The sequence below is a fragment of the Dermacentor andersoni genome, chromosome 1 (assembly GCF_023375885.2).
Source record: "Dermacentor andersoni chromosome 1, qqDerAnde1_hic_scaffold, whole genome shotgun sequence".
NCBI classification, from domain to species: domain Eukaryota; kingdom Metazoa; phylum Arthropoda; class Arachnida; order Ixodida; family Ixodidae; genus Dermacentor; species Dermacentor andersoni.
In genome coordinates this window covers 112,609,919-112,633,208 of record NC_092814.1, presented here as the reverse complement: position 1 = coordinate 112,633,208, position 23,290 = coordinate 112,609,919, and the positions used below count along the sequence as shown (strand labels likewise).

The 23,290-nt window shown below is 40.6% G+C and overlaps 2 long non-coding RNA genes across 2 annotated transcripts; one reads left to right on the top strand and one right to left on the bottom strand.

Annotated features, from left to right (window-relative positions):
* Nucleotides 1-4,927: 4,927 nt before the first annotated feature.
* On the bottom strand, nucleotides 4,928-8,279 carry LOC126544492 (uncharacterized). Its single transcript, XR_007602168.2, has 2 exons — nucleotides 8,164-8,279; nucleotides 4,928-5,092 (listed from the first exon to the last, which is right to left on the bottom strand). It is a non-coding gene; the product is annotated as an uncharacterized lncRNA (long non-coding RNA).
* Nucleotides 8,280-13,909: 5,630 nt separating this feature from the next.
* On the top strand, nucleotides 13,910-19,312 carry LOC129388220 (uncharacterized). The gene is made up of 2 exons (XR_008615250.2): nucleotides 13,910-16,186; nucleotides 18,847-19,312. It is a non-coding gene; the product is annotated as an uncharacterized lncRNA (long non-coding RNA).
* Nucleotides 19,313-23,290: the final 3,978 nt, after the last annotated feature.

The following is a 23,290-nucleotide window of genomic DNA, read 5'->3' as shown; positions in this document are numbered from 1 at the left end:
CACCTAAAGCACAAGTGCGCGGGGCGCGATAGGATCTGATCGCACTTGGACTTAATTTATACGGAACATGATGCGGCTCCAAGCTGTTGTTCTTGTCGCGCTGCACGCAGTTTGAGAGGTGCGTTTGCAAGCAGCCGCTTGTAATTCAGTCTGACTACCTGCGTCCGCGGAAGTTACCATTGATTGTCTCAATTGGCACTCCTCTGCGGCAGAAGCGATATTTCTTTATACTGAAATTGCACACAAACACACTTCTTTATATTGATGCTCTAAATGCATGGTGTTCTATGGAGAAGAGGTTATGAAAAGTTAAATACTTCGTTATATCGAGAATTTCGTTATACTGAGGTTTAACTGTATAGAGATTTGAATTTATATACCTTGTTGTGTAGCTCCTTGGGTCAAGGTTTCTATGACTACGACTCATATGACTATGACTCATATGACTATGACTCATGTGACTCTGTATCTGTTGCGCAGAAAATCTCTCTCGTCCCGTTTCCCTACCGTTCTCATTTTGGAGGAGGCCCCCTCTTGATGCTATCCTTGTTCCACTCTTGGCCCACATCATTTCATAATCGAGGCATGTAAGGCCACAGTTCGTTATGCTATGCAGCTCTGACATCATGCGTACCATACATAATTGTACATGAGCCTAAGCCCATGCATAACCATTCTTCTGATGAAATGTTAATTTTTAGACTGATGTCCTTTCCTCTTGAATGACAGTTATCTCTGCTGTATTGTTGCTGCTCTCTCATGTATGTATACCAATAAATTATCTTACTCAATTTCTTCTTGAACATTGAGTCCAATCTTTGCCAACTTAAGTGTGTGTTGAATGTTAATTTTTTAAGACCTGTCTTCACAATCTGCCTCCACCTCATCCATTTTAGCATCCTCAATTCAGTCACTTCTCCATCCTGACTTCTAGGTAACTTTATTAAAATTGTTTAGGTTCCATACAGTATTGCTGGTCATGTATTGTCTTATAAGTTTATTAGAGAGTGAAAATCTTCAACTTGACTGGAACCTGTGTAACATAAATATTATAATGCATCTTTTCAGTTTTTCCAAGCTATGTCAATTCTGCTGATTCTGTGGGCAGTCGAAATTTTCCATGTTGGTGTTTTCAGTTATCATTGAACCAAGGTCTTCTCTATGGCTTACCCTCAAGGCTTCCCTTTCATCTACTCTGAGAAATTGGCATGCGGCTACCAGATGTGGGCAGCTTGCCTCACAACACATGCACATGCTCAGCTACTTTCGCCAACCTTTGTGCTAGATGTCAATCAGCATGAGTGAAGCAGTGAGAATGGGGAATTATGAAATTAAGGCAGAGTTTCTAGCATTAAGGGAAGTCATACTTATGAGGTGAGTACATGTGAAGAAAAGCATTCAGAAATGTTGGGAGTTTGCAGTTTCCTGTTTATTGGTCTATTAAACTCTCCCTAGCTATTTCAGTTATTTCACCATGCGTTGGAATTTTTAGTTGCAATATGTTTTTCTTAAGTGCTGCCACACTTACTACTAGAAGTTTGAGAACCTATATTTCTTATTCACTTGGTTCATCCATACCTACAAGCAGCAGTCTTTTCACTTTACATCAGTCATTGAATGCAATGCCCAGATATGTTCTCAGTCTACTTCAGTGGGAGTCACTAACACAGTGAATGATCATGAAGCATGTGTGTTCTTAGAAAGTGCCTTCATGTGATGCAGCTGTAAGTTAAGGTAGGGGATGCTTTGGAAAGCATGTTATGTGGCTTACATGAGAATTATTTTATGCCAGAAAGCACACAAATATTCGTGTTTATTTCTGGTGTTCTTCTTCCTTAATTACCTTCTTGATTCAGCACATATATATGAAGCAAGAGATCCTGGCTTGTTCTTTCTTTACATTAGCAAATTACATTGATCATATAATAGCACACTTTACATAATTGAGCACACTAAAAGTCACTTGGCGAGCAAAACATGTACTTGTCTTTTTGAATATCCCAGCTTAATGTTTTAGTGTGTGCAGTTTGGACGTGATTCTTCCGAAGCACCACATCTGCTTTAAGTATATGAGGTATAATTACTTTTGCTTAAATATAATCCTAATCTTCCTTGATAGCTGTCCTTTTTTTACTAGACAATATAAGCGTGGTGCTGAATTCCAAGATAAATATGCCTGCTGTAACTGTATGCATCAGTGTTTGACTATTCGTTACCTACTATTCCTATTAGAAAAATGTATTTGCCAACCTGCAATTATTTGCATTGAAGTAGTGAAGAGTTTGACGGCAGCCTGTCTGGTTTTGTCAAAAGAGGCACGGTAGGTAGTTTAAAATTAGATGCCAACCATAAAAATTAAAAATAAGAACTGGTTCAACTGGAGCTTTGTTCACAATCTTTGTGAACAAGGCTTTCAAGTGGGAGCCGAAACATATATCTTGTATGCCCGATCTTCATTTGCTTATTATTATTTGAATTCATCTAGCCCTAAAGAGGTGGCAATTTATTTCGAATACTACTCTTGGCATTTTGTTTCCATTGCTGAGTTTTTTTTTAAAGTAACTTCATGCACCACACAAGTACAACTCAAACATTTTCATTCTTTCAAGGACGCCACAACTAGTGGAAGGTATTCTGCACAAACATAATTATTTTGAGATTTCCAGTAAATATGTAGTCCTCATAAAAAGTATCTAAATAATTTTGGCCTAAGCGGTTATACATTAACCATGTAGGCTTCATCAACTTCTGATATCACTTGGTCTTGGCAAACTTGTGAGCTGACAAGTTTGAGCATGCAGTCACTTCCCTCCATATTTGTTTTGATGAAGGCTTGCCCTTTGGTGCTACTCTGTATCCACCCCCGTTTCCTGTGATTACCACTACGGGCTTCAAGGAACACACCCTCAGGAAAACTTTTCATGCACCAAACCTGGTTCTTTCACACTTTTACTAAGACAGACATTGAAAGCAAGGATGGCATAGCAGGCATGTTGGTTACAGAAGTACTTTATTAAATAGCTTTGTAAGTATTCATCTAGTGGACATGTCCATATCCTCTTCTGCTGAAGTGCAAATTAGTTGGGGGAGCATGTCTCCTTCTCATGCATATGCCAGCCCAGCCAATCAGAACTTCAGGAGTGGATGAAATGGACATTTCCACTAGATGGACACAGAATACATCCCCTGTTCTCTGTCCTATCTTTCCACCCTTCTCCATGTATTTTACTCAGTAAACTACTGGTTCAGCATGTTGGTCACCTTAATCAATCTTCCAGTAGCTCAGCACTTAGAATGTATACAATACAAATAAGGCACTGTAAACCCAAGCAGTTAGGCTGGCGATTGCTGCTGTTATGCACCATACAGGCTGAAGCAATGGCTTCACCGTAGCTTTCTAAGTTAACTTTACTGAACTTTGAATTTAGAGAAAGCAGAATATAAAAACAGACTAGCATTTTTCTTATGTGCTTCACCACTCTGCTTTTTTGTGTTACTAAAATAAGTATATTGAACCTAAATGAAGTAAAAAGACAAGGAAATTGTGTCACTAATTTCATTTCACTGTCTTTTTAAAAGTATAGCAAGATTTTTTATTGCATTACGAGTTGTTACTTATGTTTCGATCTTAATGTTCATTTCTCATGCTCCAAATAGGGCTACAACTGTTCCCTCATCCACAGCTATCAATGCCTTATGGCAACTTTGGAAGCTCTCTGAACTGAGTAAATGCTATGCATTGCATAATTTCTTAATACATTTTCATGGCTGCCTTTAACCTCTATAGTTCCTCATTAAAGCCAGCATCTCTCTTGTGGCCACCTTTAAAGACCTTGTAGTAATGTATGCCTAACAAGAAAGATGGGTGCTTTGTAGTGCTAGTATGCTCTAAGTAAATCATTTTATGCAAAAATTGCTGACATAATTGTCTGACAAATACTGCATCATGTTTGCTATTTTGCCTTCTGTTTCAATTTCACTGCATCTATACATTTTACCAGTGCATGAGTAGGGTTCAAGGCTGTTCTTTAAAATGCTCATGAGCACTTATCATGATCAGTTCCCCATATAAGTGGTTTTGCTGAAGAGAATGCAGGATTATGAGCAAAATTGACATGGAACCAACATATAGATAACGTCTGCATGACTGCCTATCAAAAGTTATATTTTCTTAGAAAAAAAGACTGGAACGTGCATCGCGTAATGTAAAACTTATTGCATACACCGCTTTCATTAGGATGATACTAGAATATTCAGCGTTGTTTGGAGTCCCCATCAAGTGACGCTTAAGAGGAAGTTGGAAAGGATACAGAGTCTGGCGGCGCGTTTTATTTGTTCGACATACCGAAGGAAGGAATCGGTCACGCTTATGTTACAGCGTTGCAACTTCGATCTTCTTGAGGTACGTAGGAAATATATAGGCTGAAGGTGCTCTATCAAATAATGCAGGATCAACTTAAGGTTGATAAGCTCAAATATCTACATGCTCCAGGCAAAAGATACCCGCGAACTAACCACGACTACGTCATAAAGCCGGACCATACCAACAGTGATACACATCGATACTCATTTTTCCTGGATGCGATAGAAATGTGCAACCAATTGCCAAACGCTATTGTTAGCCTAAAGGATGTCACCGACTTTGAAAATGCTGCTGAGGCATATTTATGGGAGTTTTAGATTTAGTTTTGAAGTGCCAAGTGATATGTGCGACTTGATATTCATTGTACGTATTTTGATAAATGTCAGAAGTGTGCTGAACAGCATTCAAGTGAACATCTTATTAACTGTGAATTGACAAGTGTTAAGCAACTTTACGTGCATTGACATTGTCCATATTTGATTTATGTAATTGTATTGTCCTCTCTGTTATGACCCTCTATGAGGGTTGACAGTATTAATAAATAAATAAATAGACAACGAAGAATGTGGGTAAGAACACTTTATTTTCAGCACACGTTTTTTTAATGAACTGCTGTTATACTGCTAAAATCTGCACATTTAATAAAAGTACACTGCTCTGCTTCATCACTCCATGCTAAGTGCAAGTATCCTGTACCAGGAAGTCAAACCAAGACGTGGGATGTTCAGTCTGTGAAAATAAAAACGAGTTTGAAACATAAACGTGCAAAAACTAAAGCACACTCAAGAAAATAAACACAGCACAGGAACATATCCAATGAATCAGAATTACCTTTGAGAGCAAACATATAGTTTCTATGGCACAGTGAAGAAACCTTATTACTCCGGCTTTTTTTGTGCGCGAGAAAATATGAAAGTGCATGCGTTCTCCCCATATTGTGTATCTGTCACCTTTTCACACACAACAAAGATGTTGTCTCAATGTGCCCAACTGTCCTTGCATATTCATTTCTCTGCTCTCATACCATGATACCTACAGTTAAAGGCTGTAGCAATGCTTAGCTTGAATGAACCAACACAAGCTACATGCACTGTGCTGTTGAACATGGCATTGTAAGTTAGATTCATGCACAGCACATTCATGTGCCATAAACATTTGATTGTGATTGTAGGCGAGATAAATAAAAAGAAGGTATGTAAATAAGAATATTCCCTAATAAGCTGTGCAGAAGTGCTCTCCCGTTTGGACAGAACCCGAGCACAGCTGCAGTGAACAAGAAGCCAACTTATACAGCATTTAAAATCTAGGTTATAAATGTGCTACAGATTTTTCTGAATTCATGGTCGAAAATGTAGGTGTTAAAGGTGACAAACATTTAAACAGGTCTCTATTTGGACTGGTAATGCTATGTGTCACCTAGTTTGATAAAATATGCCATATCACTGGTCTCCCAAGCAAGCTACGGCTGCTGTCCAGTTGCAAGTGCAAATCACTCCATTATGTCTAGGGCACGTTTGAGCAAAAGGCAGCCAAGATTACTGTGCCATTGAGATCTATTTCCTGACATCTGATTTCTTCTCAGAAAGCTACCTCTAAAAAAAAACCTTCACAACAACATAACCCGAACCTTTCTTGAGTAAGGCCATCACACTGGTCCTTCAACACTAATTACACAGTGGCTGTAATGTTATGTACGTCAGCACCTAACAAAGTACAGGAAAATTTAATAATGGCAGCGTGACAGGTACACAAAAAAGTAAAGGGATAAAACATCACACAGGCTGCCATCAGTGTTCATATCTCCATTTCAATGTGGATGTTTTTAGCAGTGAATACATGTTCTCATTAAACTGAGTCATATTATTACAAAAGCGAAGGGCAAGGGTCTTTACATTCTAAACTGACAAATGTGCTTTATTACGATTCACCGCAATACAGGAGGTGTTTTGCAGTGAACCATCACATAAGGTTTTGGCTAACTACAGCGGGCGTGTCCTGCAGCGGGGCCTCTTGTGTATTGCGGTAAAGCGTATTATTGTGACAAGAGCTAACCTGGCATGTATGGCTTTAGGCAACAAAAGTTCTCAAGACATCATGCATCCTGCCACGAAAATCTGCTTTGATGAGAGTAGAACATTAGGTTAGTCGCTGACAGAAACCATACATTTCAGATTCACGTAAATCTTTCCCAATATCGGCATGCTTCACCGCAACACACAAATATGTTGCGGTGATAACGGTGGTCGAACAGGCTGGTGCAAATGTTTCGACAGGGGAGCGTGCCTTCATCAGGGCAACTGCTTTCCTTGGCCGTTTTCATATACGTGAGTCCCCCCAACTCCCAACAGAGGAGATTTACCTGGACCTTTGCCAAGAGACGTACTGTACCGACAAGCGTTTGGTAGTGGCTGGTAGAGATGCAGGAGTCTAAAAAGCGTTGCGAAATTCGGTTCCGTAAGGTTAGCTTCACCGCAATACAAATATGTTAAGCGGTTAGACATACAAAATATGTTGCGGTGAATCATAGCAAGGGTACCTGGCCTTTGATGCAAAGCAGCTCGAGGCACGGTAATCCCGTGGCTAGTTATGCAATTCCCCGCATGCGAGTGAGTTCCCTGCGTTCGGCGGTTTCCCAGTGACATAAAAAAATTACATTGAATGACTGTGTTGTAAATGGGCGACGGCACTATATGCTGATGCAAAAGCGTCGTTTCGCTTTCGAAAACTGCGCTCGACTAAAGAGAACACCTTGACTCGCATATGACCAAAGCAGTTGAACAGGAAACTACGAAATTACGTAGCTATTATGGAAGAAATCAACAGCTCAGAAAAAAAATGGCCGTGTAAACATTAACTGGCTTACGAGGTCGACAAACCAACGGTTCAAAGCATCACAGCCACGTCCGAAATAGCGCTGAAGGCCGGCCAGTACACTTAGGCGACTCGGCGCGCGTAATGTAACAGGAGATGGCAGGTGCACGCGTACATCATTAAGGAACACATATTATTTATGTCGGTGAAAGCGGTCACTCTTCAGTTCTGACATGCTTCACCGCGTAACACTAGTCTACTGCTACACTAGTTGCTACACTACTACTGACTAGTAACACTAGTCTTCAGGACGCCGATTTCTTCAACTCATCTGGCGAGGCAGGTCCGTTTATCACGCTTGGCAACGTTTGATATTTTCTGCCTTAATTTCGTTTGTTCTTTTTAATTTTCTTATCACAGTGACCCTGTATCACGCAGTAGCAGAGCTAGTGCCGCGTCTTAACTGCGTTAGGAAAGGCAAGCGTGTATGCAGCAAGCACGACGGCATTGGCTCTTGTTTGGAAACTTCAAGAGACGCTCTTCCGCGCAGCGATGTCATTTGTATTATTAAAAGAATGCAGGTGATGATTAAATGAGCCGCAGCAAAGCTGTAAAAAAGCAGTAGTAATGCTGTTCTACGATCCTCTCGCTCGAGCGAGATGGTCTTAGAAAAAAAGCGCGATGTAACGCGATCTGACGGAACAGCTCGTCATGCCAGTGTTTTCTTACGTCCTCTCTCTTTCGCGCATTCTCCCCTGAACCAGACTACTGAATGGTTCTGTGCACGCACTGACGATCCTGACGGAGGCAATACCACTCACATGAGCAGCTCCATACAAGATGCCACGGCCCATTCCACATGCCGGCTGCAATTTGACGCGGCCAGGAGGCAAAATATGCGCACAAGGTACCTAATGGTAACGCATCAAACTGCTCACAGCCCCAATCCTTTATTACACGCATACAGCGTGGAAAGATGAATTACTCACGCTCTAAGTGGGCACGGAATACGGACCGTTTCGCAGCGCAGCCGGCTCCGTAAGACGGCCTACTGCACTTCTCTCTTCCCTTCACCTAATAATCACTACACACACACACACAAGACGGCCGCCATGAAAATGAGCGGATGTGACATCATGGGTTATAGCGGACGTGACGTCATAGGTGACCGTAGACATTTCGGGCACCTTTCGTCTGCTGTGCCCCGGGCACAGCAGACACGGCCGGTACAATAAACCATCCGGAAAATTAAGCCAATAGCTGTTTAGCTTGAGTTTCGTCGTTTTAGTGTCTGCGTGCGAGTGAGATGTTTCCAACTTTCTAGTTTTTTGTCAGTGAGGTTCATTATTACGTTGTACTGCAATGAAGCTGCATGTCAGAAGTACATATTCTTTACTCGTTGCGCCGTGACTAACAAATTAGTGGTTCTCGCCATGAACTGCTGTCCATATATTCACAATGGTCACAGTGATCTGACAACTAGTCCCTGCAAATCAGTACTCATTCCGCTCATACTACGTGTCTTTTGGTGTGCGCTACCGATCAGTGATTCGATCATTCTGTCTGCTGTTTTCAGTCGTCCATTAAAGCTGTATGTGCTAGTATTTAGAAACTTGGACAATGTGCAATGATTTTCTCATTTTTATGTTTTATATTTACATTTTTTTCCCTTCCTGTTTCCAATGTAATACAAGGCGTTGTGCAGGTTAACGATGGAGGACTTGTAAAAGATAGCGCTGTTTTTTGAACACTCTAAACATGCATGGTTTTGAATCTGGCTTCGATTATATGTGTAAAAGGCAGGAACTGCTTTTCACAAAGGCAGCCCTGTTAGAATAACTTATTCTTATGTGAGAATAAACGAAAGTTATTGTTGAAATGTTCTTTCCCATACTCACTTGAATGACTGAGATGCCCTTGTAGTTATAACTAGATATGGCCTGGCCAACTAAGGTACCACTTTGCCAGAAATTAATGGTGGCTTTAAATTACACCTTATTGTGCAAGGTTTTGTGTCGAGCAAGTAGAGCACCACACAATAAATTAAATGACTGACAGTCACTGAACAAGAGAATCTTCTGCCTGGAGTCAATGTTTGGACAAAGGGACTTGCCTTATTAACAACTGATTTCCACATAGCTCATCGCTCGCAAGGGTCAAGGAGGATAAGCAGGTGCGTAAGAGTAAAATGAAGGCTATGGAAAGGGGAAGTGGAAAGCTTTGAAGGCAAGGATTAGTTTACGATAGTAAAAGGGGTGTGCTAAGGGTTCTCCCAAGTGGGGTGACGAAAACAATCCACAGAACTTCAAATGAACCATTACATACAAGTAGGCGTCAACCTACTGTGGCAGCCTTTTAGGAATTAAACCTTCTAATTAAAGTAAGGCTTGCAATGTCAACTCTGTGGACAGCTGAAAGTATCTCATAATCATTTCACGTAATGTCCTGGCCATGACCAAATATAATCTGGAGCTCCTACTGTTCCACTTGCCCTTTGTATTTACTATGATATAGTGTTACCTGAAAACACATCTTTCTTGATGGACGGCTTTTAAACTTGCAAAGCCTTTGATCACTTTAACATACTCGTGCTTCTTAAGCACGATGTCAATTTTATGAGCTTTTTGTCAATGGGTAACTGTTCTAAGACCTGTGGTGTACAAAATTTATTTATCTTCCGATGCTTACTTGTTCAACATCTCCCAATATTGCACATCATTTAATATTTAAGACAGCAGTTATAGTGGACTAAGGAGGGCTGTACTGACTGATGGAACGTACTACCCACATGAAAATATTTCACTTTTAGTACTCTTAAGAGTTCAGCATTTGAATTGTTGAAACATTCAAATGTGGTCAAATACACTGGGTTACAATTATTGGATTGTGTCTGCATTAGAAAGAAACGAATGTAACTGCTGCCATGTCATGTATGGAACACCTGGCTTATAAATTAAGTCATGAACCCAAACCCTAGCAGGAACATGGATTTTGTTTTTTATACAACAATGATTTTTTTGTAGGATCATTTCTGATCACTAACTCAGCCACGCTAGCACCTATGAGTGGTATATATGACGGCTAAATTAATATTTGGTACGTTATATTTTAAGCTTGTTTTTTTAACTAGTATATGCACTTGAATCGACTTGACTTATGGTTGTGCAGCTTTGCTAAGGTTCACTTCTTTATATATTGGATACGCGTTTAACGGGATCACAGCAACTCTATTTTCATTAATCACTCTGTTGTGGCAATCTAAATGTACCAACAACCATCATCTTGCACTCATTTCTCTCCTTCCAAGTTGAAAAAGAGACACAAAAGAAAGAACCATGGTCACTAATAAAAATGTTTTGCCTTTAGTGTACATATATGACTAAACCTGTATTCCATACATGCTAATACAACTAGGAAGACATTACAGCATGGAGCCCCTCTGGTTGCTTGAAAGTTCCGAGATTCGTGCAGCTCTAATTAATATCAATATAAGTGACCTTTCCTCTGTATACGTTCCAAGTAGTACTTCATGAACTGGATTGTGGAAATAGGCCTAATGCTGATGCTATTAAGCTCATTTGTCAAAAGACATTGCTACCTGATTTGTGTGAAGCCTGTCTGCAGCTCCTTTTTATAAATTTAGGTGTATAAAAAAGGGTAATATTTAAACCTGATGAAAAAGTAGTCATTGTAGAGAGAATCTGGTTCATATTTTATTGTTTGGAACAGGAGCCAGAAATACCACCGATGTCACCTGCCATTGTTAATGATGTGTGGCAGGTCCTACATACATTATTCTTAATCTGCTACTGAGCCCCCCCCTTTGCTTTAAATCATTGTCCAAACAGAAAGAGCATGTAGGTGGCTGTGTTAAGACTTGTTCTTCATTATTGCCTTTCACTGAAAGCCATGACCCACGCTCTTAACAGTATTCCTTTGTCTAAGCAATGCAATTTTGTGTCACCAAGCTTAGTATTAAAAAGAACTGGTCTGCCAAAGGCATTTTCATAGTAGCCTAATAATTTACCTGCAGTTTCTTTGCAAAAGCTACCCAACATTTTTCACCGCATGCCTTGCATTCTTAGACTTTTGTCCTTGCTGTCTAGTTTTGGAATCGCTGACGTACATAATTTCAGGCGTGCTTTCTAGCAAGATTGGTAGACTTAGCTTTCCGTCAATTGCACAAGCAATACTTGCCAGGTGTGCAGCTTGTGTTCCCCTACTTGATTCTGAAATGAAATACTTGTACACATTGTGGTATGTTTAACATTTTCCGTGCCTTCGATGAGCTAGGTTCGTCCGTGGCTTTTTGCTAAAGACGGCCAAAGACAAGCTCAGCTCATAAACAGTACTTTGCATTCTCTAGCAATGCCATAGACAAGCCAAGATGTGTCTCAATGCTTAGTCAGGCTTTTGATCGAAGGCAATGCATAATCCATGGGACAGCACAAGAAGCAAATTTATTCTTTCTGAGCAGGTAAAACACGTTGCCAACTAAGGTTATAAAAATATGTTAGCCATTTCTCGTCAGAATGAAATGAATTGTGGGGTTTTACATGTCAAAATCATGATATGATTACGAGGCACACTGAAGTGGGGGATTCCGCATTAATTATGACCATCTGGGTTTCCTTAATGTGCGCCAAATGCACAATACATGGGTGTCTTTACATTTCACCCCTATCGGGGTAGCAGTGCGACATGGAAGGGGATAAAGAAGCGTTTGATAGTACATACTGCACGAGTGTGCTTAACTGAGCTGGTTAGTGCACGTTTATGATTGAATTTAACAGTGCTGAAGATGGGTGGAGAGAAGACGACAGACAGCATTAGAGAGGTGAAACCTCAAAACGCTGTAAATAATTTAATATAGTAGCTTCTTTACAGCCAATTTTGTTTGCCAGGAGGATACTATGCCCTGATGTCACGATGCAGTATATGATCATGTGGGAGCAGGACATTGCGATGTTACGACACTCGCTCTAGCTCATTCAGTCGTCCGCTATGTTGCTACATTGGTCTTCACAATTAGCAGCGCACAAGTCGACTGAGCTAGCCGGAGGCCTCAAGAGAGTGTCAAAACGTCGCAATGTCCTTCTCCCACGTGACCACATACTGTGTCGTGATGTCACTACAGTATCCTCCTAGAAAACAAAACCGAAACCGGCTCTGGGAAAGCTAAATCACGCCACTCCAAGGCTTGTTATTATATTTTTAGAGCTCGAAAGCCTTAATTTAACGAGAAAAAAAAAGGAATAATTGAAGATATCATGTCAGTACCTCTTCAAATGGAACATTGCAGACGATGTTCGGCCTAAAGTGTATCGGGTGCTTTGAATAAGCATTTATGGTCTGAGGATGTGTTGTAAATGCCAAAGAAAAGTCGAAGGGGGATAGCCCCCGGGCATAGCTTTGTTGGTGAAGTACTTTATTTGAAAAACCTGAAGGAGCTAAGTAACATTTTCTTGGTGCAAATATTGGCTTGCATAGCTGTAACTGGCACAAGAATTGTTGAAGCTTGAAGCAGCATCGACTCTGTCATGGGCACTCAAGCAGTGGGCAATCCTTCTCTGGACAAAGACCTAGAGTGAGGGGGCAGGGTAGAACTGAAAAATATTGCCGTCCAGCATGAATGCAAGGACATTTTATTTATTTATTTACATAATACTGCAGACCTCATGTGGTCCAAGCAGGAAGGGCAGATAACAAGGCATATTTACAAACGCCATAAAGTTATTACATAGACAAAAGGTTTGACACATGACACCAATGAGCGAAACGAGTCAAAGGAAATAATACATTGCACATCAATCTGCACATCAAAATTCATTGCTAAGATTTCTTTCAAAACTGTCACTTGAGACAATCTGTTCAGGCAGTGCATTCCAATCGTTTATTGTGTGCGGAAAGTATGAGTACTTAAACAAGTTTGTTTTCGCAAAATATGGTGTTAGGGCATGGGTATGTTGGTGACGGGTTTTTCGTGTAGTTGAAGGTGTAACATAAGGTGAAGAAGAAATTCCAAACTTTCCCTGGATGAGTGAATGAAGAAACGTTAATCGAGCAATTTTCCGTCTCATATGAAGAGGTTTCATTTCGTTGGAGGCCATTAAAGCAGATGGGGAATCAGTTCTCTTGAATTTATTGTAAATGAAGCGCACAGCCCGTCTTTGCACGTTTTCTATTTTTGCTATATCTTTTTTGGTGTACGGCTCCCACACTATAGCCGCATACTCAAGTTTGGGCCGAATAAGAGTTATAAGCTAATAGCTTAACGTGACTGGGTGCTCCTTTGAGCTTGTGTTTCAGAAATACAAGTTTTTTAACACAGATGAACAGATGTAATCAACATGGTCGCTCCAGTTAAGCTGTGAATTTATTAAAACACCTAAATATTTGTATTTTTCGACTTCCGAGATAGTAGTGCTGTAAGCAGAGTAACTAAAGTGGATAGGACGTTTCTTTCTTGTCATGCGCAAAAGCACAGTCTTATCAGAATTGAAGACCATTCCTGATCTGTCACACCAGGCCACAATTTCGCGGAAAGCATCATACAGTAATATTTGGTCAGCCACAGAACTTTTTGGGGTGTACAGCATGCAGTCATCGGCAAATAAACCAATTTTAACATTTCTATCAATGGAACACACGATGTCGTTTATATAAACCAAAAATAACAGTGGACCTAGGACACTTCCTTGTGGCACGCCAGATGTCACTGGAAGTAACGTGGAAGAGATGCCACCGATATCCACAAACTGTGTTTGATTTTGTAGGTAGGAAGCAATCCAGTTTACGAAGGTCAAGGGCACGCCTATTAATTTCAGTTTTTCAAGAAGTTTATTACGGGGAACTTTATCAAACGCTTTGCTGAAGTTTAAAAAAATTATGTCCAGTTGTCCAGATTTATCTAATACGGAACTAAAGTTATGGATAGCAGTAACCAACTGCGTGACAGTTGAAAAACCTTTCCTGAAGCCGTGTTGAAATGGAGACAAGTATCCTTTAGAGTTTAATATTTCAAGTATGTGGTTAGCGATAATGTGTTCGATTAGTTTGCAGCAGGTACTCGTCAAAGAAATCGGATGGTAATTGCTTAAACATGCGCGGTCCCCTTTTTTGTGCACAGGCACAACTCTGGCTGTTAGCCAGTTGGGGGGCAATGAAAAAGACGATAAGGATAAACAGAAAATGTTTGTTAAGAAATGAGCTAATGATTCAGCATAACGGCGTAAGAAGGCGTTTGGTATGTAATCTGGACCACGCGAACTTTTGGTATCTAACCGGAGTAGGGATTCAACAACACCTTCGTAGGATACAGTGATTGATTCTTCAGGTGGAAGGTCAAACACATGTTTATTGGCACTTTCTTCAGAAAATACAGAATGAAAGTAGGCATTGAAATGCGTAGCAATTGATTGAGAACACGTAATCATGTTGTTATGCATAGTGATTTGATTTATTTGCTTGTGGGAAGTTCGAAGGTGATCCCAAAATTTATGGGGATCATTTCGCATAAATTGTGGAAGACTCTCTGTAAAGTAATGTTTTTTTTGCTGATTTAATGCTAGAAGAAAGCTCTTCTGCTAAAATATCTAACTGACTAGCACTGGCGTTCTTAGCTTTTTTCAGCCGTTTAAGCCTTCGTTTTAGGTGAATAATGTGGCGATTTACCAGGGATTTGCTTTCTTTAAGTGCTTCTTCTTATCGGGTATGAAGCTATTGATACAATATTTACAGTGTTCCTTGAATGTGTTCCATAACTGTGTGACACTGGTTCCCTCAAAGCTTTCATAAGCCAATTCCAAGTAATCAAGGGTGGATTCATCCAGTGCTTTTGAATAATCTTTTACGTTCTTATGCTTTGCTTTTTCTATACGTCCGTGGACTACAGGTAAAGGTACGATTACTAACTTGTGATCAGATATCCCGTCATGAACAGACACTGTGTAATCACAAAAAGAGCGTTTTATGAATATTAAATCTAAGATTGACTAAGTTGGTTCGGTGACTATTTGCTGAAGGTTGTGGGACAACATTATATCATAGATAGCGTCAGCATTTTCAGAACATCCAAGGTTTTCGTTAGATCAGTTTATGGTTGGCAGATTGAAATCCCCTGCAAGTATCAATTTTTTATTTCTGTAGTTGAACAAAAAATCCTGCAGCCTATGCAGATAGTCCAGATCTGAATTAGGGGGCCTAAACAGTTCACATAATATGAAAGTGTAGCCAAGATACGCGATTTTCAGAGCAAGGCTTTCATGGTTTTCTGGTGAATTTAGAACTGTAGCGGAAACATTCGGTTTTAGTAAAATGGCTGCGCCACCTCCTCGTGACCCCCTATCATGCCTAAATACAGTGTATGGTGGAGGAAAGATGCAATCATTAGTGATATCACAGAGAAGCCAAGTCTCGGTTATAACAACTATATCAGGGCTGTGAGTAAACAGAGCGATCTCAAGGGCAGTTGCCTTGTTCACTATGCTTTGGGCATTAATGTTTAATATAACAAGGTCACGAAGAGCTGGGTTATCTAAGGTGGTCTGTCAATCAGAGTTACTAGAAGAGAGGAGAAAGGCTAATCCGTTGCTCAGTTGAATCGTTCCAAGCGTACATGCTGTTGCCGACTTTGAGCTTGTCATGAACGAGATAAGCCTTCTTTCCATCCTTCCTTTTGGTTTTGCAAGATTCCCAGAGCAATTTTCGTTTTCTTAGTGTCTCCTTAGAATAATCATTTTGTATGGAAAAAGCCGAACCTTTAAGTTTACCAACATTTGCATACAGGGCCTTTTTTTCATTAAAATCTTGGAAGAATGCGATTACAGGTCGGTTTGAGTTGTTATTTGCTTTTCCTATTCTATGTATACGGGCAATGGATGACGTTGAGGCACCAAGGTGTTTTTCAAAGACCTCAGAAATCACCTTATTTTTAAGTTCCTCTTCAGTTTCAGAGGTATCTTCCATTATGCCATGTATAATCGAATTCGAGCGACGACTGCGATCCTCCAGGTCAGTGAGCTTTTGATGTTGCTTGGAAAATGACTGCTTTATCGAATTCATATGCTAGCTGTTCGATTGGAGCAAGTGGTTCAATACCGGCCTTGAAGTCGCCAAACAGATGTTCTATGCGATCTAATCTAGTTGCTAAGGAGCTGAGAGATATATCTAGCTTACTTTGGAAAGCTTTCAGTTCCGAAATTTCCTGCTGTATGATGGTTTGGGATTTCATGATTTTATCGAACATTTCCTGAACAGGAGGGCCAGGGTTGCTTTCTACATCACCGCACAAGAGCAGTTTGCACACAATTAAGCATTCATATGCAATGCACATCAAACGCCGTGGGCACGGCAGGACCAGCAACATACGGTTATCGCTTCTGCATGAGGAGTAGCAACCAACCTTGTGAGCAAATCGGGATGGCCGATTTGCTCACAAGGAACAAATTTTATTCCATCTATTTCAGGCTTTCAGGTTGAGTTTGCACAGTTATGCAATTTTGGAGCTGTTTATAATGTTTTATGTATCGTACAGTGGGGCAGTTATTTTATTATAGTGTTCAAAAGGAAATCCTTTTTTTTTTAACATAAAGTATTATTTTCACTCTTTTCTTGCATTCGGGTGCTTGAGTTATTTCCCGCAATTTTTCTGCATTCGAGTGCGTGACTCTGTCTGTCCAAGCTGCCAAGTGCCTTCGCTTCATCCTTGTGCTCTTCTTGATGCCTTCAGTATGATGCCTGTCTGTTTGATCACACACGAAAGTGCAAAAACTCTCCTTTGACTTATCGTTCTGGTTCTGATCCTAACTGCCACACCTTATATCAAAGAATCCTCGTCTCGTTTTTCTGCAAGCTTCATCCCCCCCCCCCCTCCCGCTTTGTTTTGCGTTTTTGTCTTTAGGACAAATGTTTAACATTTCTTTAGCAGTGGTGCCAGATGGATTATCAGTCCCAGTTAAAGGAAAGCTGTCGCCGTCTTCAGGGCAGACACAGCACCCATTGACCGACACAGCATAGCAGACCTGCTGACAGAGAACAGAATGGCTTTTGTGGCACAAATTCAGATTCGCCTCTGAGTTTCTGTGCTTTTGAAGCTATGACTGTTGCTTCTGCAACACATCTATTTACTGTGAGAATATCGCTACTCAAGTAGTGTTAAATTCTTGCAGCATTCTTTAGACCGAGTTACTTATATAGCTTCATCAATGGGCATCCTCTAGTCATGTGAACAAACCCAGCTCTATCTATGGCCTGCTTATTAAAATCCCTGTTGGCATAGCGGATGTGTAACGTGCTTTCTTGTCTAATTTGGTCAATCAGACCTCGAGCTTCACTTACTGCAGCAGATGTCCAATTCAATGAATTCACAAGCCTCTACGTCACTCATGTTGAAAGCAAACTAAGTTGAACTTAACAACTATTCGTGACATAGATGCAAGTATTCTATCACTTTTCTTTGATGTCAGTGTGCAAGAATATTCCCATACTTCTCAGCCACTCAATGTCCCATAATTCAGTCTTTTAGGTCCCTAGGGCACTCGTGAGTGCACAGACAAGGATGCTACATAATTCAAATCAAATCAAATCAAATCATATTTTATTCTCCAGCAAGTATCTGGATGGTCACCTGGGCTAAAAGCTGTATGAACAGCTTGACGAAGGCCCAGGAAACCATTACATGGCAGCAGCAGACAAAATGAAATAACAATAGCAATACAGAAGTAGTCATCAAATCAAGTACAGCATCAAATCAAGTACAGCAATAACACAGAAGTTTTCTTAAACGACATATGAAGAAATACGGATTACATGTGCACAAAGTATGTTCGCAGTTGTTTTCAACTAAAAGCAGCAGTATCTTTATGTTTATTGAGAAAAAATGGCAGATTCTGAGCAAGGATTGCAGCTTGTAATCGGTTCTAAACTGTGGTAAGGACCAAGTGTCAGTAGAACGAGTGTTAACTATTGGTGTACGATATTCAAGGGAAGTTGTGTGAGGAAATTACTCATACCTGTGGAAGAAAAGTATGTTATTTGTAACAAACGAAATTCATATATATTATCTACACAGATCAAAATGAATGATACTATTGTGGGATTAACACTCGACGTTGGTTCAATGTTAACGATAAGGCAAATAATTTTCCTCTGCAATACAAGAAGCTTGTTCATATTTCTTTTAGGTTTTGTAGCCTATATCAGTGTGCAATAGTTAATGTGAGAAAAAAATAGGGCATAATATATTTTTAGTTTAGCGCTTGTGGGAAGAAATGTGCAGCAGCGTGAGATTACACCTGTAACTGCAGACAGTTTTCTGGAGATGTAAACAGCATGAGTGTCCCATGTTAGATGGGCAGAAAAATACACACCGAGAACCTTGTGCTCGGTGACTATTTCTATATGCTGGTCTTGTAAAATGAATTCACCGGAGGAACTGCTTTATTCTGAGCACAAAAAATAACTGCATTGGATTTAGTTGGGTTTACTTTGATTTTATTTACTCTAGTCCATGCCGATAGTTTAGTAAGGTTATCATTGCATTTTGGCTCTAGTGTGCTAATATTACTCCCACATAATTGTTAGTAAACACCAGTGATCCTCGCAGTTCCTCCCATCTTTAACACTGCCATGGTGGTACTGGATGCTTGAAGGGCAAAGCTTCCAAATTTCAGATGGGATGACCTCAGCGTTCCAGCCTTGCAAACCTTGGAGTGCCCATCACGATGAAGACGCAGAATATTGGCAGGCACACAGCTGGTGGTTTCAAGGGCTAGGCCTGCACGATCAGCCTTCCGATGAGACTTGCTATCCCAGCCTTGTGAGCTATGAAGCAGTCATCGTTGTGGTGGCGAGATAAGTGTGCACTCTATATGCCGTTCACTTCAAGGGCTAGGCTTTCAACGTGGATGTCATTGAAAAAATTTATCATCCCAGCCTTGCAAGCTTTGCAGTTGTCATTGCAGTTGTCCTTCGCATCGATAGGCAGGTCAGCGGCTGCTCCAAGGGATTGGCTGACAGGTTGTGTCATTCACCTCTGGGGGCATCCCAGCTTCGTGAACTTTAGGTCGTTGTGCCGTTGTGTAAATCTTCACGATTTACTTCCCCTTCCATGGGTGCATTAAACTTTTGTTGCATGTATGCGATGGCTTTATTTTCTTTTGGGTACTATGAGGTTTTGGGCAAGTCACCAATTCCAAATATAAATAACCGACATGATATCTACTGATTATTGGTAGCCATGTGGAAAGCAGGCAAATGCAGTGAATATGTAATGGCTAAAAAATCACTCCACATAGTTAGATGGTCTGTTGAGATTTTTAGGCCTGCCAAAGCTATAAGAACACGACAGTGCAAGCCATAAAGTACTTAAATTTAGAACAATATACAAAATATTATTCGGTTATTCACTATGTTGACTGTTTATTAAATAAAGAGTGGCAGATTTTATTCCGTAATGATGCTGTGAACAGCCATGCAGCTCAGTATAGTTGCAGCCGCAATGGGTCCGTGCTGCGCAGAAATGTATATGAAGTTTATTAATTAAATATTCACATAACATCTGACGAGAACTCCGTTGCCATATACATGCAGCCATGCAGGTAGGTCTGCCTGATCAATCAGTGCAAAAACAATTAGGCCATAAAAATCGCTGAGTGGCTTGTTTTATTTGAAACTGACTTTGCCCAAACTACACACAAATGAAAAATCATCACATATCTGTCTCAATATGACAAACATAAATGAGGGGGAAAATGGCAAGACAAGGAGGAGAACAAAGCCAGAAAGATTGGGCTTGGTTCGAAACCTGACAACAGCTTCAAAGCATGGTCAGAAGGTTGGCCCAGGATGCTAGAAAGTATGTGTATGTTGGGAAGAGTTCGAGGGCATTGTGGTCAGCCCCATGTTTGATCCATAGTACTATTTGCAATGCGTGTCAATAATTGGCCTCCTGAAAGTTGTTTCCTATGTAAGCATGGCTGTGTATGTTTCAGCTCAAGAACAAAAGTTATAGTTACCTGCTTCTGTGCCTGAATTGACAGATGAGCACGCTTAATAAATCAGGACGTGTCAATAGTGTACTGAGTAGGCGTACGTTAGCAGGCTAGGATTTTCTTTGTCACCAGTTATATTTCACATCATTTTACCTGTTGCACAATGTAGACCAATGAAGGCCCAAGCACAAGAGGGAGGATGAAAAAGTGAATGCATACATAACTTTCTTTAATGACAAAATGAATGTTTTCTGCATTAATGTCATAACATACCTGCCAACTTTTACAATTTCATCACAAAATGTCAGATTTCTAGAGGTCGCTTATAATTCTTCTATTGACGCAAATAATTATAATGTGGGCATTTCTTAGGCACTTCAGCATCTGCACATGATCATCATCAGATCGTGTTCTTCATCTTCATCTCTTGTGGGGACCCATCTTAAGATTGATCTGTGCCTTTAGTGTGATCGGTCCACCATGTCTTCGGGGCGTCATGCTAAATGCTACGTCACAATAACATTTTTTCATTTGTATCCTAGTAAAGGCAAAAACTGATCTTAACGGATGCAAATATTATCAATGGGCAATTTTCAGAGCCAGACTACTCAGACCCACTCAGTTATTCAGGGTTACTGGCAGCAGTGCCACAATAAAACGGCAGGTAATATTTTGGCGGACGTTACATGAATATTTTGCAAATAAATATCACAAACATTTGTTTTTCTATGACGCAGATTATGTTTGCTGCGAATATAGAGCAGCATGCCTTTTCACAGCACCTCTACAGAATGAAGTCATGTAAGGTTCCCAAGTGTTGCATAATTCAGTTTCCTAAAATCAGCTTCGCTACAATACAGTCTTGTTATGCAGTGAAGCATATGCAATGTACGGCGGCGAAGCATATTATAGAAGTGGAAAGGGGCCACTGTCACGGGACATATAATGTGTTCCTTAAAGGGACATTAAAGAGAAAAATTATTTCTTCTGCATTAGTAAATTACCTTTCTACAACACCAAAAACACCACTCTTACCAGTATAAGATGCTTGGTCGGCCAGAAAAAGCGCAAAAACGAAAGACGGTAGGCGATGCCTCCTTGAAGTTCCCGCACCTGGTCGCTGTGAAGTCATGGATTTGTATGTTATCTTCTAGGGCCTACTTAATTACATAGCGGTACAGACTGTCTACATTGTGTTTTAAAGGAACCAAATGTGAAGTTTCGGGAATTTTTACTCAGCCAACGCCGCACAAATGCAAAAATATACTTTGGAATCCCTGATGTCACACTGACGCAGCTGCGTCAGGGTTTCGGCACGAATTTCAAATACTGATACTTCGAACTTCATTTTCACATCTAATAACCAAACTATTGTTTTAAAATGACTGCCTGCAGGGTTCTAAAACAATGCTTTATTAGACTCAACTGATTTATTGTTTCGCTTTAGTGTCCCTTTAATGATACGTGTGTGCACCCTCCAATTCCTGTCAGTAAAAGCACCAATACACCTATTAATTGTACTAGCAGGCCATCAGAACTACTTTGGACATGGCTGTGGCAATGTGAGCTCTTATTTCAACCACCTTGCAAGGATCTAGCTAATATTCCAGAAATAATAAACACTTAAAAAACATGAACACTATAAACTTTGGCTTGATAAACAAAACGTTACTTTCTTACGAGCTAGGGCCGCACTTTTCATCCCAGAACATGGGCCTTAAATATCCACAGAAACAGCTTTGAATGGCTGCCAGTACAGTTATTACATGTGTCGGTATTTGTAGTATGACAGGGGACAGTAGGTGTGCGCATGTGTAATTAAGGAACACACATGTCCTGTGACTACGGCTGTATTACGGAAAAACTGACTTTAGGAAACCAAATTATGCAACATTTTTAGACCCTTGACCAAAGCCAACCAAATTTCTTGCACAAAAAACAATTATCAGAATTTCTTGCTATATTCCAGTGTTTTCTGCCTGCAATGGTAGTACTTTTTGCATATAAAGTTGAAGAGTCTAATATAAATGGTTTGTGTGTAAATTGTCTATCAGGATAGCTTAAGCGCCAAGTAGAACACAAAAGGAAGATGACATACAACACAGAAAAGCTGAAATTTGGCCTAGACAGCACAAGATAGCACGAATTTTAGTTCTTGTGTAAATGTATTTTTTTCCATGAGTTGAAAAACCCTGTTCACTTAATGTTGAAGATAAAAGCTATAAGGAAAAGTACACAAATTCTTAAGGAATGAAAATGCACAGGGTAGGCTCATCAGACAGTATAAGATTTGCCTTTTAGTGAGAGTTTCTCACAAATTTAAATGTGGTTTGTAATGAGAGCTAATTTTGAATGCTGATAATTCTAAAAATTCTATCATATTGAAGTCATTTAATAAGGATCTAGCTTCTTCGCTTTTTCCTCCAAGTTTGGCGTTGGCATCTAACCAAGTAGACGTAGCAGGATACAGCTGTACAATGGACAGGGAGAATGTGAACATCTACAGGACAAAGGACTCCTGCCAGATAGACTTAGTGGAAGGGCTCTGCACTTACGTGATGGGTGTATTTAATAGTTCATGCAATTCAGAGATGCTCAAACAGTAAACATGTTTAATACCTTGTAGCGGCATGACTGTCACCTCTAACACAGGCGAAAAAGATGAGCTCACATGCAGGTAGCGCGAGAATAGATCATGCTAGCACACTTGACCAAAGCGGCCGTGGGTCAGCCTGCCCCGAGATCCCGTGGCACCATGGCTGGCTGGCCTAAACAAACAGTGGCTACGGCAGCTACTTCTTCGCTCCGCCTCCCTCAAAGTGATGACACAGCTCACCAAGCCCAGCCTTCCCACAACTTGGTGACCAGGACGACTGAGCCCTGCCATGCCAGCATCAGCGCACCAACTTTACCAAGGCGAGTAGTGACGTGGCCTCGCACGGTTTGGCAGACGTCCTGCGATTGTAGGGTGCACGGCAATTCTACACTGACATGCTGGACATCTGGTTCATCCCGCTAAACAATCATTTTCTTCTCAACAAGGTTCCAGGCTCCGGCTCTCAGCCCCTGCTCTGACTTGTACAAGGACTCGTGGGCAGCCGTCGTTGCTCACTATGTCACCTTG